Source organism: Pinus tabuliformis, chromosome 7 (genome assembly GCF_031772625.1).
Source record: "Pinus tabuliformis cultivar Carrire ecotype Pingquan chromosome 7, CPIR1, whole genome shotgun sequence".
NCBI lineage: Eukaryota > Viridiplantae > Streptophyta > Pinopsida > Pinales > Pinaceae > Pinus > Pinus tabuliformis.
This window is the reverse complement of record NC_142293.1, coordinates 1048085476-1048100087: the sequence shown is the minus strand read 5'-3', so window position 1 is coordinate 1048100087 and position 14612 is coordinate 1048085476. Positions and strand designations below refer to the sequence as shown.

General features: G+C 36.3%; 1 pseudogene; it reads right to left on the bottom strand.

Annotated features, from left to right (window-relative positions):
• Positions 1–2783: 2783 nt before the first annotated feature.
• Positions 2784–14403, bottom strand: LOC149251268 (L-ascorbate oxidase homolog; annotated as a pseudogene).
• Between the last annotated feature and the right edge of the window lie 209 nt (positions 14404–14612).

Here is a 14612-nt window from a genome sequence, read left to right as displayed (position 1 = left end):
CACATGAAAATATGTAAGATATAAATAGTAGCTATAAATTAAGATCCATTTCACCTTATAAATTAAAATCATAATTTTGCAACCATATTTAAATTTTATTAATAAGCACAAAAAAACTTATTATTTACAATAGAACAATATTTTAAACCATGGATATTCACCACCACTTTACCATGGATATTATTAACCATACCATACTATGGGCCAATAATATGGATCATCAATACCATGTGCCCAAAAACCATCCCTCATTTCACAATCAAAATAATACTTACTATTAACAAGACTTTTAACCATGGATACTCACCCCACTTTACCATGGATATTATTAACCATACCATACCATGGGCCAATACCATGACTCATCAATACCACATGCCCACAATTGGTTCTCATTTCACAATCCAAATATATATATATATATATATAATTTAATTCTATTACATTTTTGGGCCAAAAGACACTCTCCATCCCAGTATGGAAGAGTTGTTGTAATGTCCAGTTATATTATGTTATCTAAAAATTTTGACCCACTCAAATTACATGAAAATAAAAAATAAAATTAATAATTAAACCAACCTAGATCCATCTTAACTCTGGATCTATCAAGCTCCCAGAGGAATCAAATCTTTTGAGGTGAAAACATTTCTTCAAAATTTACACGCATAAAAGAGGTTTTCACCTTGAGAGATTTGATCCATCTAGACCCTTGATAGATCCGAAGTTAAGATGGATCTAGGCTGGTTTTAAATTAAATAGAATGCAGGGATGTCAAGAACGAGAGGGGTTATCCAATGCCCTGACGAACAAATAGAGACTCAATACACATGGGGATTGGGTATGGAAACCAATAATCAAGCTTAATACCTAGGGCTTTGGAACGACTGGAAATTTCAATGGCAAATAAATCAATAAAATAACAATGTTTAAGGACTTAATGATTGTGATAAGACAATTATGGAAAGTCAAAAAATTGCAAAGCTCAACCTTTCCTCCCATCTTGCGGAGAATCATTTTGCTAACAATGCAATTTGAGAAAATTGAATTCTTTCGTATGTATAAACAATTGAATACAATAGAAAATTCATTGGCCAACAAAGGATTCACATTGGAGTAAGGGAAATGAAAATTAGATCATGGGTCAATCTATAACTCACCCATTCTATGAATGAAGAAATAAATAATTATGAATTTAATATACAATATAATGGCCTTCCAGCGAAATAATTGAAAAAATCTTCATGGTGGAGTCCATCCACACACTCCTCTCGTCAAGCACATGGATCAAAACTTGTAAGCCAACGCATGCATGTAAGGATCGAGAGCATTCATTAATTTCTTAGCCACATAGATTTAAGAAATGAAGTCGCTATCTAAATCATATTTACAAATGGAAAATTCAAGTAATGAATCGTGAGAATAAGTGGCATAAGATGTTAATCCTCCACAATTATAAAATTTTTACATAAGCAAGGGGAGCCTCGGCCCTAGTAGAGCATTCAATCCATTGTAGATGGTCGATAATATCCCCATACCTTTGTATCGTATTATTGACATTCCAAGGAGCTTGACAAGATTCAAGCATGGATTGGGAAGCCCTACATTTCAATGATTCATGGAGGTAGTTCAAAGGAAGGTGTCATTATATATAGCATTGTGTGGTTCTTCGATCCCAGACTACACTACTACTGAGTGTTAACAACTATGAATAAATGTGGCCATCATCCTTTGAAGCCCGAAGTGTGTAGCATCACACTTTCGTAATGGAGAACTTAGGAGACCAAACTTAGGAGGAGGATGAGCAAGTTAAAAGCAATAGGTTTTTGGCAAGGTTATTAGAATCAATGAAAGGTTTGTTGAATGTCCTCAACCATAAGAACTTTGTGGAGGAGCATGAGAGGAGGTGATACCAACTTCTCATGAACACAAGGTGATACCAACTTTAAGATGAAATTCATAATGAGCTGAAAACTCTAAGCATCCATGGGGCACAGAGTCTGGAACAATAACTGTTGCCCCTCCCCACCACGACACTACTAGCGGGGCCAAGGGATTTACTCTCAGCATCCATGGGGTATAAAGTCTGGAAGGAGCCCATAACCAAAGGGAAAAAATGGAAAGCAGTGTGGAGATTTCCAGGAGGCACAATAACTATTGATTCGACAGAGAGGAGCCCATAACGAAAGGTAAAAAATGGAGAGCAGTGTGGAGATTTCTAGGAGCCACAATAACTATTGCCCCTCCTCACCACTACACTTCTAGTGGGGCTGCGAGATTTACTCTAAGCATCCATGGGGCACAGAGTCTGGAACGAAGTGTTCATGCAAAAATACCAAAAGCTCAGGTCCCATGCACTCCTTCTTTCTCTCATTTTCGCTCTTCAAACACGTCAAACACTTAAATTTTTTTAAATGTATGGATCAATTGTAGGACCAAGATATCTAGTTGGCCTCCAAATCCCTTAAAAACCTAGTTAGGGAACCCTGACCAAACACAAGAATGTATTTGAAATCTAGGGTTTGTAGGGTTTGTGAATAAATGTACTTTGTTGAAGGATGTTGCCACTTCCATACCCAATTTGCAGGATTTAGGTATTAAGGGCTTGACTAGGATTTGTAAAATCTTAGCCCTATTTATAGCGGGAAAATCCTCAAATTTTCCTACTTGTTCTCCTTCTCAGACCTTGACTACACTTTGTAGTCTTGTACGCAGCTCCTCAACACATAAGCTCCTCAATACTTCTGAATTACCCTCTAATGGTAGCAATTTCCACTGGAATTTGGTCACGACCCTTTGTATTTTCTTCTCGGATTCTCAATGAAAGCACATAATTCCACATTTAGCACAATCGTCGCCTTGTGAGTAGATAATGTAACGTTGGGACTATCAGGAATGCACCAACGACAAACACTCTGCTTATGTTGTAGTAATCTACAAGATGCAATGGTGTTTTGGAATGCACGTAGGAAACACCATTCACTACATAACATTGTTTTCCATCGATGGTGGGGGCTTAGTTTGAGAGGATTATTGTTCGAGTAATGTTGATTTTCCCATAGTGGAAAGATCCTTGTGGATTTGGACGAGCTGCACTGGCTGTCAAGTTCCATTTGTACAACATTAGCCATTCAAATTTTGAGAACTTGATTATATAGGATAAGTACAAACTCCTAGATATTTTAAAATTCAACTTTGTTTAGCTGATATTCTTTGGGGGCTTTCTCCTTCTTGAACCTAACCTAAACAATACAGTCTAGAACATGCTTCAGGAGACTTGAACCTAGATAGATGAGATGGAAAGCCACAATCCCAACTACTCAAACCAAAAAACCATTAACCATTCTTTGAAATTTATTTTTAATAGCTATCCCCAATTTCTATGATGATCTTTTATCTATATTTTCTGGTAATCATAAAACATTATCAATCATACAGATATACATTCATCTATCTATTTATCTATAAAATCTATAATATTATCTCACACATGCATTATGCTAAAACCAAAGTAATCAGGGCAAGAACCAAACCTGATGGTTCTGGCCTGGTTCACAGACCAATCAATCTTGGTTGTTGGACCCCCTGGAATTGGTCCAGAAACCTGCTTCTAGGAATTGTTGTAGCAGAAAATGCTAGTATTAAAAATAACAGGACTTTTGAAACGAGTAGATGCAACAATGTAAGTCTTGAGGTGGCTGATCCGTAGTGACTAGAATAGAGTAGGACTGGCCAACATGAATGTTAAGAGAATCATAGACATTTTGAATGGTGTGAGATCCTTCTACCTCCACAAGCTTCAATTTGTGACCCTAAATCCTAAAGTTCAAAGATGATGATAATCCCACATTTGAAATTCGAAGGCGGTATGTTTTCCCTGCAGATTAACATATGGGTCATTTTAGATACATCTCAAGAGAAGAAGCAATGGATTCAACATCCATCAGATAAAATCAAAATAAACTGGATCTTGTGAATCGTTGAAAGGCTAGAAACACCTATACTAAATCTACCAAACTGCCTTATGATAGAGATTAGTGATAAGTACCTTGTTCCACTGTAATTGCTATTTCATTTGGCAGCCCATGACCATGAATGTGAACAACATCAGGATTACCAATAGATCTTCCCACATCAAGTGTTCTTCTAAGGATCTGCCTAAAGATAGAATATGGTCAAATTGATGCATTGCAAGAGAACATTCTGGTGGATAGGTTGAAGTTGAACATACCCAGTCTCTTTAATTTCAAGAGATATACATGTTTTAGGGATGGATTAATAACTTACTAAAGCATTGGTTTTGTACTAGTCACCTATAAGTAGAGTGATATCACCATCAGGCGGAGGGAATGGAATAGGGATCAGGGCCCTGCTAGCTACATTTAGTCCTCCAAATCCCCCTGCAACTTTCTGCAAATACAATGATGGAAAGTAATAGTAGCTACCTATTTGGTCCTTCACCTGGAACTTGTACGTAAATTTTTCCCTTGGTATGGGGTAGTTTGTGCCAGGTACTCCATCTTGCCATGAATTTCTTCGTTGTTGGATGCCACTCCTGTACCAAAACTTGTTTAAAGACCTCAATGCAATATTGTAGATCACCAAATAAATCCATGAATCTCAATTGGCCAATCCACAAAGATAGAACCCAAAGAATTTACCAAGTTAATAAGAAAGCTTGATCCAGGTTGTTAAATACATTCACAAAGATGTTATCATTGGTGACATTGTCAATCTGGGGTCTAGGAAATTGTCCATTTATTAAAATCCCCTACAACAATAACAGAATGTGTCTCAGAAAAATCTTGGAAAATCATATGTGAGCTACAACTATTGGCATTGAAACAGGCCTGAGATTTTTTAAAATTGTACCTGCTGAGGAATACCAAGAGGCCATATTGTGCCCCATGGAATGTTCCATGTAAAATATCTATAGGGATCTTCAGCTAGAGAATAGCCAAAAAATTCCATGATGAAAAACAGCCTCAAGGAACCCATTGAATTCTTGTTGAAGATCTTTGGCCCTTTTTCTAGGTCTTGTTTTATATGTTTATTGGTTTCTAGCAAGATGGGCTTCTTCAACAATGGTTTCTTTTACTCTGCATGTTAATAAATTGGCTTCTTCAGAAAATCTGTTGCATTCTCATATATATTAGAGAAAAGAGCAGCCAAACAACATAGATCTTGCAATGCACAACAGTTATAACAAAATCAATTCTAATTAAACTGAATGGATCAACAATCCACATTCCATAAACTTGGATTGAGATAGTAGAAGAAATCAATACCTTACTCCAACTTTGTTGTAAACAACCCAACACAAGCCAAGCCTTAAAATTACACACCAAATGCACAAATTCTTGGGAAACTCTTTACTCCATTCTACCTCTGGCCTGTAATTTTTTTATTATCAGAAATGTACCTATGATTGTGTTTGTGGTTGTATTGATCTACAATCCTGATAGAGTTAAGATGATAGAGAGGATAAAGCTCAAGGACTCGTTATTGTCCTCCTCTCAGCCTTTGTCAATGATGTAAAGTAGCAAAGTATCACAGGCACTTTCTCTAAGGATATCCTGCAAATTTTAGCATAAAAGTGCCCATGAAAGAGGGAAAGTTCCACAATTGGGCTTGAGTCTTCAGGGGGAAGATGAAACAACTTCTAGAGGAAAATCAAGATGGACCACAATTCTTCCAACTAGCAACTATAGAGATATTAGCTTAACATTGAACTCCAAATGTTTCCTGTGTTCAATCCCTGTGAATGCTTCAACTTCTTTCTGCCATTCCCCAATTTCCAACATATGCCTCTGTGTTCACTACACAAGAATCCCTCGCACAATTTTTCTTCTAAACTTGGTTCTCAAAATCTTCATTCCATTTATCCCAACAAATGGTAGAATTCATCACACTACACTATGCCTCCACTTAGCACTATCTTCTTTCCACACCACTTCACTCCTCTTTTCACCTCATCAAGCTCAAACAAAACACAACAACAATTGCTATAGTGGCAGTGAGTCGTTGCCACCACCCTAGCACTGTAAACAAACAACAAACCACCACTCTCTATCACATTGGAGGCCAAATCCTAGAACGAAGACAAATAACTCAAATAGAATTCCAATTCCAAACCAAACAACACTCACGCTTGGAGAGGAAACCAAAGTCCATAAAAAGGGAAATAATGAGTCCTCATCCCAATGCCTGGTCAAATAAACCCACATGCAGTGCCAAACTCCTCCATCGCACACTTCTGAACCACCCGCACTAGTGTGAGGAAAGAATGAAAGGGGAGAAATTGATGTATTAACTTACTATCATGTCTGGTTTGCATGATTTGACAAGTGTCTAAATGAGGGGGCTTTCCATAAGATTCAAATGCGTCATGAAGAAAGTAGGATAGTGCAGTCAATGAAGGGATTTTCACAGCAAGGAATTCAAAGAGAGTATTTTGGTGTTAGCTTTCCAAGAAGTATTGTTTTAAACTTTAAAGGCATTTTACGAGCAGTTTTAAGATATTACTTTGGGTTGTCTGCAATGTTAGTACTATAGCTGGAAATGTCCTTTTGATGTCATTGTTTATTAGAATGACGTTATTCAAAATCTGATGATAATCTAGAAGTAGTCTGAAAGGAGACTTATGAGCAGGCACAATATTTTGATTTCTACTTGAAATAGAAAATATACAATTTTTTTCTTGGAAAAAAGACTAAATCCTTGAAGTGGTCAATTGACCAGTGATTTTCTAGCCAATACAAAAGTGTTGTTAAGAGTTGTTGGTGAAAAGTGAAGGAAGTTTAGTGTTGACAACAATGGAAGAGTCAACTGAAGCATAAGCAATGGAGTATTGGCTTGCTTGTTTGCATCAATAGCAACATACTTCTAGTGCATCTACATGCTAAAGTCAATTAAGTCTAATGATAATCTGATCTAAAGCCTAGGAGGTGTCTATTGACCATGTGGAGGCACTACCTGTGTTAAGTAGTAAATCATGATCCGAGCATATATTATTTTCCATTCATAAGTGATATGTCTATGTATCCACAAAAGCAGCCAGTGTCAACAACATGCCCTAACTCCCTTCAAACTCTTGAAGCAAACTCATTCCTATAAGTCAAGTTTCTATATATATTGTTGCTTCAGTTTAAAGGAAAGGTCCCGTACATTTTCACTCAAAATCATACTAGACCGATATGTGTGAAGGGTGAGTTGGTAAGAATTATAGAATGGTAATTTTCCAACCTAGAATCAAAGGGTGGAAAGATTCAATGAATCTATTGTTAAAAGGTTTATAGTGCAAAATATATATCCTTTTATAAAGGTGTTTAGTGACTTGTTTGAATTTTTTTTTAATAGAGAGAAATAGGGATGTTGCTTGTGAGAAGGATGGTATTGATAAAGTGCCTTCTTCCCATGCTTCTTTAGCTACTAATGACCTGGTTTACCTTGAATTTGAGAAAAATACTAGGGCTATTGAATCCCAGTGGTTGTGCCAGATGGGATATACAAGTGTTGGACTTGGGAAGAGTGGATAGGGTATGGTTATCCCTATTGAGCTTGAGATGAGACTGCTTAGAGCATGACCTAGATATAGTCAGACTCCATTGCCAGATGGAGGTCATTTTACATTGATTTGCAAGAAGGTTATTTTGTACTCGTTGTTTTGTTTGTTGCTAAAGATAATTATGCTGAGTTCCAGAGCGCAAACTTCCCCCTACTGACGATCTGGTTGATGATAGTATATGCCTAAGTTGGAGACAAATGATAGTTCTGTTGATTTGAAGGGACAACATGCACCTTTGTTTGGGGGGTGATTACATTTTGCACCATCTATTTACCAAGAACACTACTCTTTTCCCTGCAAAAATCCTCATCATAGAGAAGAGGATCCGAGAGTCTAAATTCTTAGTATGGTAGCAGTGATGCTTATAGATCTTTGTAGAAGAGGCATAGGAGGAAGAATTGTGGACCAGTGCCAACTACCAGGATTGGTTGTGGGTTGGGTTGATGAGTGGTCATGGCAACATTTGTACAAGTGCCAAAGAACTTCATAAAGATGTGTATAATCAATTGTACACTCATAAATATCTCTTTACTCCTATTGATTTCTCTTGTTGCTATGTTGGCATGTTATGCCATGCAAGAAAGAATTGATTCAAGCCATTGTATGTGAGCCTTATTGATTGTAGTGATCCTTTTATCTATGTTTAAAGAGGAATGTTATTGAGCTTGTTTGCATGTAAAAACCCAACTTGATGTTGTCAAGAACCCAATTATTGTATGACTAGTAAAAAAAAATATAGATTTGTTTGATGATAAGAAAATAAGGAAAAGTAAAAAAAAAGTGACTGAAGGCCTAGGTACTGCTCAGATTAGCAACAAACCAAGAAACTACTTTTTTATATACACCAAAAACCAAAAAGAGATTTTGAGCAAAGAATATTAAGTTTTTACTATCTTAGATGGCTCTATAATTTTCTTTGGTTGATGCTCTTCTTGCATGATTTGGGAGAATTTATGATTGCAGGTTACATGATTGAGATTGCTTAGTTGATAACTTGATAGAACTATGATTTTGGAGACTATTCTTAATAGAGCTTTTTGGGAAACCTGTTCTGACCATTTGTGCATAGGCTCTTGTTGCACCTTAGGTTATGGAGATTGGAGGTTCAAGTTATAAAGAACTCTTAATTGTAAGCCCTGTTGCATGAGATTGCTTCACTGTGTTCCAAAGAGGACTGGGTAGAGGTGTTGTGAAGGTAACTGTTATGTTGCACCTCGTTATGGTGTGGGATTTTCACTGTCAATAATCTCAGCCTCACTATGTTAAGGGTGGAAATGATGGGAGATGTGATTTCTCTAAAAAAATTATAGGAAAGGTTGCAATAATGATGTTAACTGCAGGAAATTATTATTACAGAACATTGTTAAGATAATGCCACCTTCATAGCTCCTCCAAGTTGTGTTTAAGGGAGGATATGAGAATATTTAATGTAAACCCAACTTGAGGGGTTTATTAGACCTTTAGGATTTCTTGATCACTCAATTTATGGTTTATTGCAATCCCACCCTTTGGGGTTTTATGCGTAACCTTAATTGGTAAGGCTCTAGTTTTGTTTGATATGCACATTAAACATAATGCATTGTGCTCATTGGGATGATATTACCTAGATGTACTTCATTGTTTAAAGGTGTTCTAAACACTACATCTCATTCAATTACCTTGGGCTCATCATGAAACCCTAACAAATGAAACATAGGAATTATAAGCCCAATTTGATACAGAGAAATCTTGTGATGCCTACAAATTCATGGTGATTAGAATATTTACCACAAGTAATTCTAAGGTGCTGTTGGAATGTGAAGATTGAGGAATTATAAACTGTCAAAACACAATTTCTCAAAAGCATCATGCATAAAAACTCCCTAATGTCCAAACTCTTTGCTTAGAAAAGGTCAACTGTGGGACACTCTCTTCCAAGACAGGGATCTCGATAACCTTAAGAATTAAAAACCCCTTAATGTCCAAACTCTTTCCTTGGAAAAGGTCAATTGTGGGACACTCTTTTCAAAGACAGGGATCTCAATAACCCTAGGACTTGGATGGCATATACAGATCCTAAAATACTATTGATGAGAATGAAGAAAAAGGAAGAACAAGGATTAACAAACCATTTAGAGAAGAAACATAATCATTTATGAACATAGGAAATTAAAGACATCAAACCAACAGAAAGTATATATATACATTACAAAATAGAAGAAAAAGTCTTACTATGTAGTGAAAAGACTAATAAGTCTTTAGTTAAGAGGATCTTGTTTCAAGCAGCTTAAATTTAGAATCATGTATCCTATCAGGATACTAAATCAAATCAATGGCCAATTCATTTGGATTATAACCCTCCCCAAAATAGGGACTAGCTCAATTCAAAATGTGTCTGACTCTTCAGAAATATCAGGTTTGCTTAGAAATGCTAAAGCTATGGTGGAAGAAAGAACTAGAAGGGTCAACGTTGTTTAGGATGGAAATAAAATTAACCAATATTATAAACAAATTAAAATTTTGGTCAAAAGAAAAGTGGAAAGAGGCTAATTCAATTAAGACAAAGCATCAACAAAAGATTAGAATACATCAAGGATACAATGTTGGGAAGACTGACGGAATCATTCTAGATAGAAGAAGAGTGAGCATTAAGGGAATAGGAAGATATATGTGGTAGATAGGAATCAGAATGGAGAATTAAATCCAGAATGATGGGGACAGAAATATCAAATTCTTCCAAAAACAGCTGCAAGTTAGAGGTGCATTAGTGGTATTCACACGGTAAATTTGGAAGCTAGATCAGGTAGGAGAAAATGAGATTAAAGCTTCAGCGATTCATTTCTTCTCTAATTTGATGGGAAATAATGTGTCGGGATTTGGGAAGCAAAGATGCTTCTTCCTTACTTGCTAACATTCCCAGATTCGTAAACCAAGAACTAAAGGATTTTCTGTTGAAGCCTATTTCTCAGGAGGAGACGGAAGAACCTATCTTCTATTAACAGAAGAAGAAAGCACTAAGACCAGATGTTTCCTGAATAAATTTCTACCAGCCTAGATAGTAAAGCTAGATTTTCTGGAACAAATGGAAGAATCAAGTACAAAAGGAAAAATTATAGGTCTCGTAAACTCAACTTTCATTGCTTTAATTCCAAAGGGAAAAACTTTCATATTGTAGTAGATTTACACCAATTTCACTAGCAACACCATTCATAAGATCATCTCTAAATTGATAGCTCCTAGATTGCAGCCTTTTATACTAGTTTAATTGCTAATGAGAAACAAGGGTTTCTTAGTTGATAAGAACACACATTTTTCATATATATATAATTTAGCTCCAAAACATTTCCTTATGGATAAAAATAAGATGTCAAAGTCATATGTTTTAAATTTAGATATGGCATGCTAGATTTTGGGGTTACACCAAGTGTTTTCACCTTGACAGCAGAGCGTTGTCTCCTAGCCCCTTGGCAATGGTTCATGGACATTTGGATGGCTCAGTTTGGGTGGATGACCTTGGTTAGGGTACTGGCATGGTGCCCCTCTCAAGGAGGTTGTTACCCTAATCAACATACTACAATGGGGAATCTATTGCTCAATCAATGGAGGTGCCTACCTAGGAGGAGAAGCATTGGGCATTGACCCTTGGAGCTTGGGGCCATTGATATACCTTGGAGGTTGGACCTTGACTTGAGGATACTTGGGTTGAGGAGAATATTTCATAGAGGTTGGTGATGGACCCAAACACATATATGTTCAAGAGGAGCATTGGAGCTGTGTGACCACATTGGTACACATGAGAGTAGCATTGGGTCAATGTGAGGGCACATGGCACACAGCTAGAAGAAGAGAGTCTTACATGAGGATGGTTGGATAGAGGACCCGTTGACCATGTACATGTCAATAGTTTCGAGAAACAGAGTACACAACAGTGGACAAAAAAAAATTGAGTCATTGTCATCATTGAAATCCCAAATTCTACAGTATTATTGTAAAAATGAGTCTAGTATGACTATGAAGCCATGTAAAAACACCTAGGTAAGCCTTTGATTCTTAATGAAGGATTTCACTCTAAGGAGTTTTTTAACCTCCCTAAATTATTTGTGTTTCTAAACACGAATAATTAGCAGATTTTTTCTCCCAAGCATTCCCTAAAGCCAGAGTGGAATTGTGAATGATGAGGATTTCAGTTACATGAACTCTATTATCAGTGGTTGGATTTCAGTTACATGAACTCTGTTATCAGTGGTTGGGTAAAGGAGTCATGCGGCAGTTTTAACAACAGGTTGGCTTCCATGGGAGTAAATCATTTTAACAAGTTTCTAAATGTGCCTGAGTACAGTGGAATCCCACAATTATTGCCTTGTTTTTCCTTAACAAATTCTGAAAGACATGATCTGCAAATTCCTCCTGTGTCATATGGCACACTCAGAAATTCTCAAGGAGGTATCAGATCTTCATTTGCATCAAACTGGCCTTCCGCAAGAATGATGTCAGAGTCCACTTTCAAAGGTGGAATAGATTTCACGTCTAGAGGAAAATGAAATGCAGGAGCCAGTTCCAGGGGTGAATGCAGGAAAGGGCTCTTTCAACCATAAAGGCCCTTTGTCTGCAGGGCTCTCTACATCAGTGAGATTTATTAGGTGCTCAAAGTGATATCACTGAGATGTATTAGTTACTCAAAGAGAAACCAGGGTTGTAGTAGACAAGGAATCTCGCTACTGGAGCAGTCCAAAGCGGGTATGAACAAAGTGCCATGACTGAATACTATATCAAAGTCTCAGATATGAGTGAGAAAGAGTGGCCTTTGTTTATTGATACTTTCATAAGTTGTTATCAGAAGTTTTTCCTTCAAGGAAAATCACAAGTTTAAATCAAAGTATCAGATATGAGTGAGCAAGAGTGGGCTTTGTTTATTGATATTTTTAGAAGCTGTTACTAGATATTAAGTATCCTAATGTATGGTATTCCAATCCTATGTACAGAGGTTGCTGGGAAAATAGATGTTTCATGGTCACGAGCATCACAATCATGTGGGACAAACTAATGAAACGACGCAACCTTACTAATAATCTGTCTCTTATTTCTTTTCTTCCTTGTAGTCACATTACATTAAAAATTGAACGTGTTATTTTGACAAGAATAGTAGGAAGAACATTTGCAAAATGATCATGATCTAGAAGTGATATATATATATATATATATATATATATATATATATATATATATATATATATATATGATATTGAAATTCTACACATTAAAATGTTAATATATGCTTCAATTATATTTGAAAGTAGAAAAAATATATTGAAATAACTCTTTATATAAAGATAGGTTTTAGATATTACAGGAGAAAGATAGGTATTAGATGGGTTTTAGATAGGTTAAAGAGATAGGTTAGAGTTGTAGAAAATAGGTATCACAGGAGTTGCAGTATAACTTCTAGATCATGATCATTTTGCAAATGTTCTTCCTATTGTGCTTGTCAAAATAACACATTCAATTTTTAATGTAACGTAACTACAAGGACGAAAAGAAATAAGAGACAAACTGTTAGTAAGGTTGTGTCGTTTTAGCAGTTTGTCCCACATGATTGTGATGCCCATGGAAAATCTAGCTTCCCAGCGACTGCTATACATAGGATTGGAATACCAGATATTAGGATACTTAATACTGACAGACATACAGACAATATTCTTGTGAAGAATATTGAAAATGTAGGAAGATATCCCCAAGTTGGAGAAGAATGCGTTGATATTACACCTATAGATCATGGTCTTTGCTTCTCAGAAAATCTAGAGGATCATTACTTTGAGTGGCTCCATTGGCCTCAGGCTTCTTTTTCTCAGAGGATGAACTAGAATATATTATAAGTTTGATGTTATCAACGATGCATGAATACTAAGACAGGAGTTACCCATGATAGGAGAGGCTTGTTTATGGGTTTTGATGGTGTGCACTATATTCCTAAAAAAACTGCTAAAGCTGGATGTTGGAGAAGAATCCGTTGATATTACATGTATAGATCATGGTCTTTGCTTCTTTGAAAATATAGAGGACCCTTACTTTGAGTGGCTCCATTGGCCTCAAGCTTCCTTTTCTCAGAGGATGAATTGGAATATATTTATAAGTTTGATGCTATCAAGGATGCATAAATACTAAGACAGGAGTTATCCATGATAGGAGAGGCTTGTTTAAGGGTTTTGATGTTGTGCACTATATTCCTAAAAAACTTATTAAAACTGGTCTTTGTCTTATAGAAATTAGTGCAATGATGAGTCGTGAGTTTCATGGAGTGGAGGAATCTAGTAGCTTCAAGAGATTTACTTGATTGCTATTAGTCAAGTGATGTGTAAGTTGGAAGTTGATCAAGAAATGTCTATCGTTAAATCTCATGGAGAGGATAATCGCTCAGAACCTTTTTTAGAAGAGGAACATTTGCCTTAAAAATTTCAATTTGATATGGATTATGAAGATGATGAGGATTTTAGTTACATGAACTCTATTATCAGTGGTTGGATTTCAGTTACATGAACTCTGTTATCAGTGGTTGGGTAAAGGAGCCTTGCGGCAGTTTTAACAAGAGGTTGGCTTCCATGGGAGTAAATCGTTTTAACAAGTTTCTAAATTTGCATGATTACAGTGGAATCCGACGATTATTTCCTTGATAATTGTTCAAAACCTTTTTTAGAAGAGGAAAATTTTCCTGAACAATTTCAATTTGATATGGATTGTGAATGATGAGGATTTTAGTTACATGAACTCTATTATCAATGGTTGGATTTCAGTTACATGAACTCTGTTATCAGTGGTTGGGTAAAGGAGTCGTGCGACAGTTTTAACAACAGGCTAGCTTCCATGGGAGTAAATCGTTTTAACAAGTTTCTAAATGTGCTTGAGTAAAGTGGAATCCCATAATTATTGCCTTGTTTTTCCTTAAAAAAATTTGAAATACATGATCCACAAATTCCTCTTGTGTCATATGGCACACTCAGAAATTCTCAAGGAGGTATCAGATCTTCATTTGCATCAAACTGGCCTTCTGCAAGAATGATGTCGGAGTCCACTT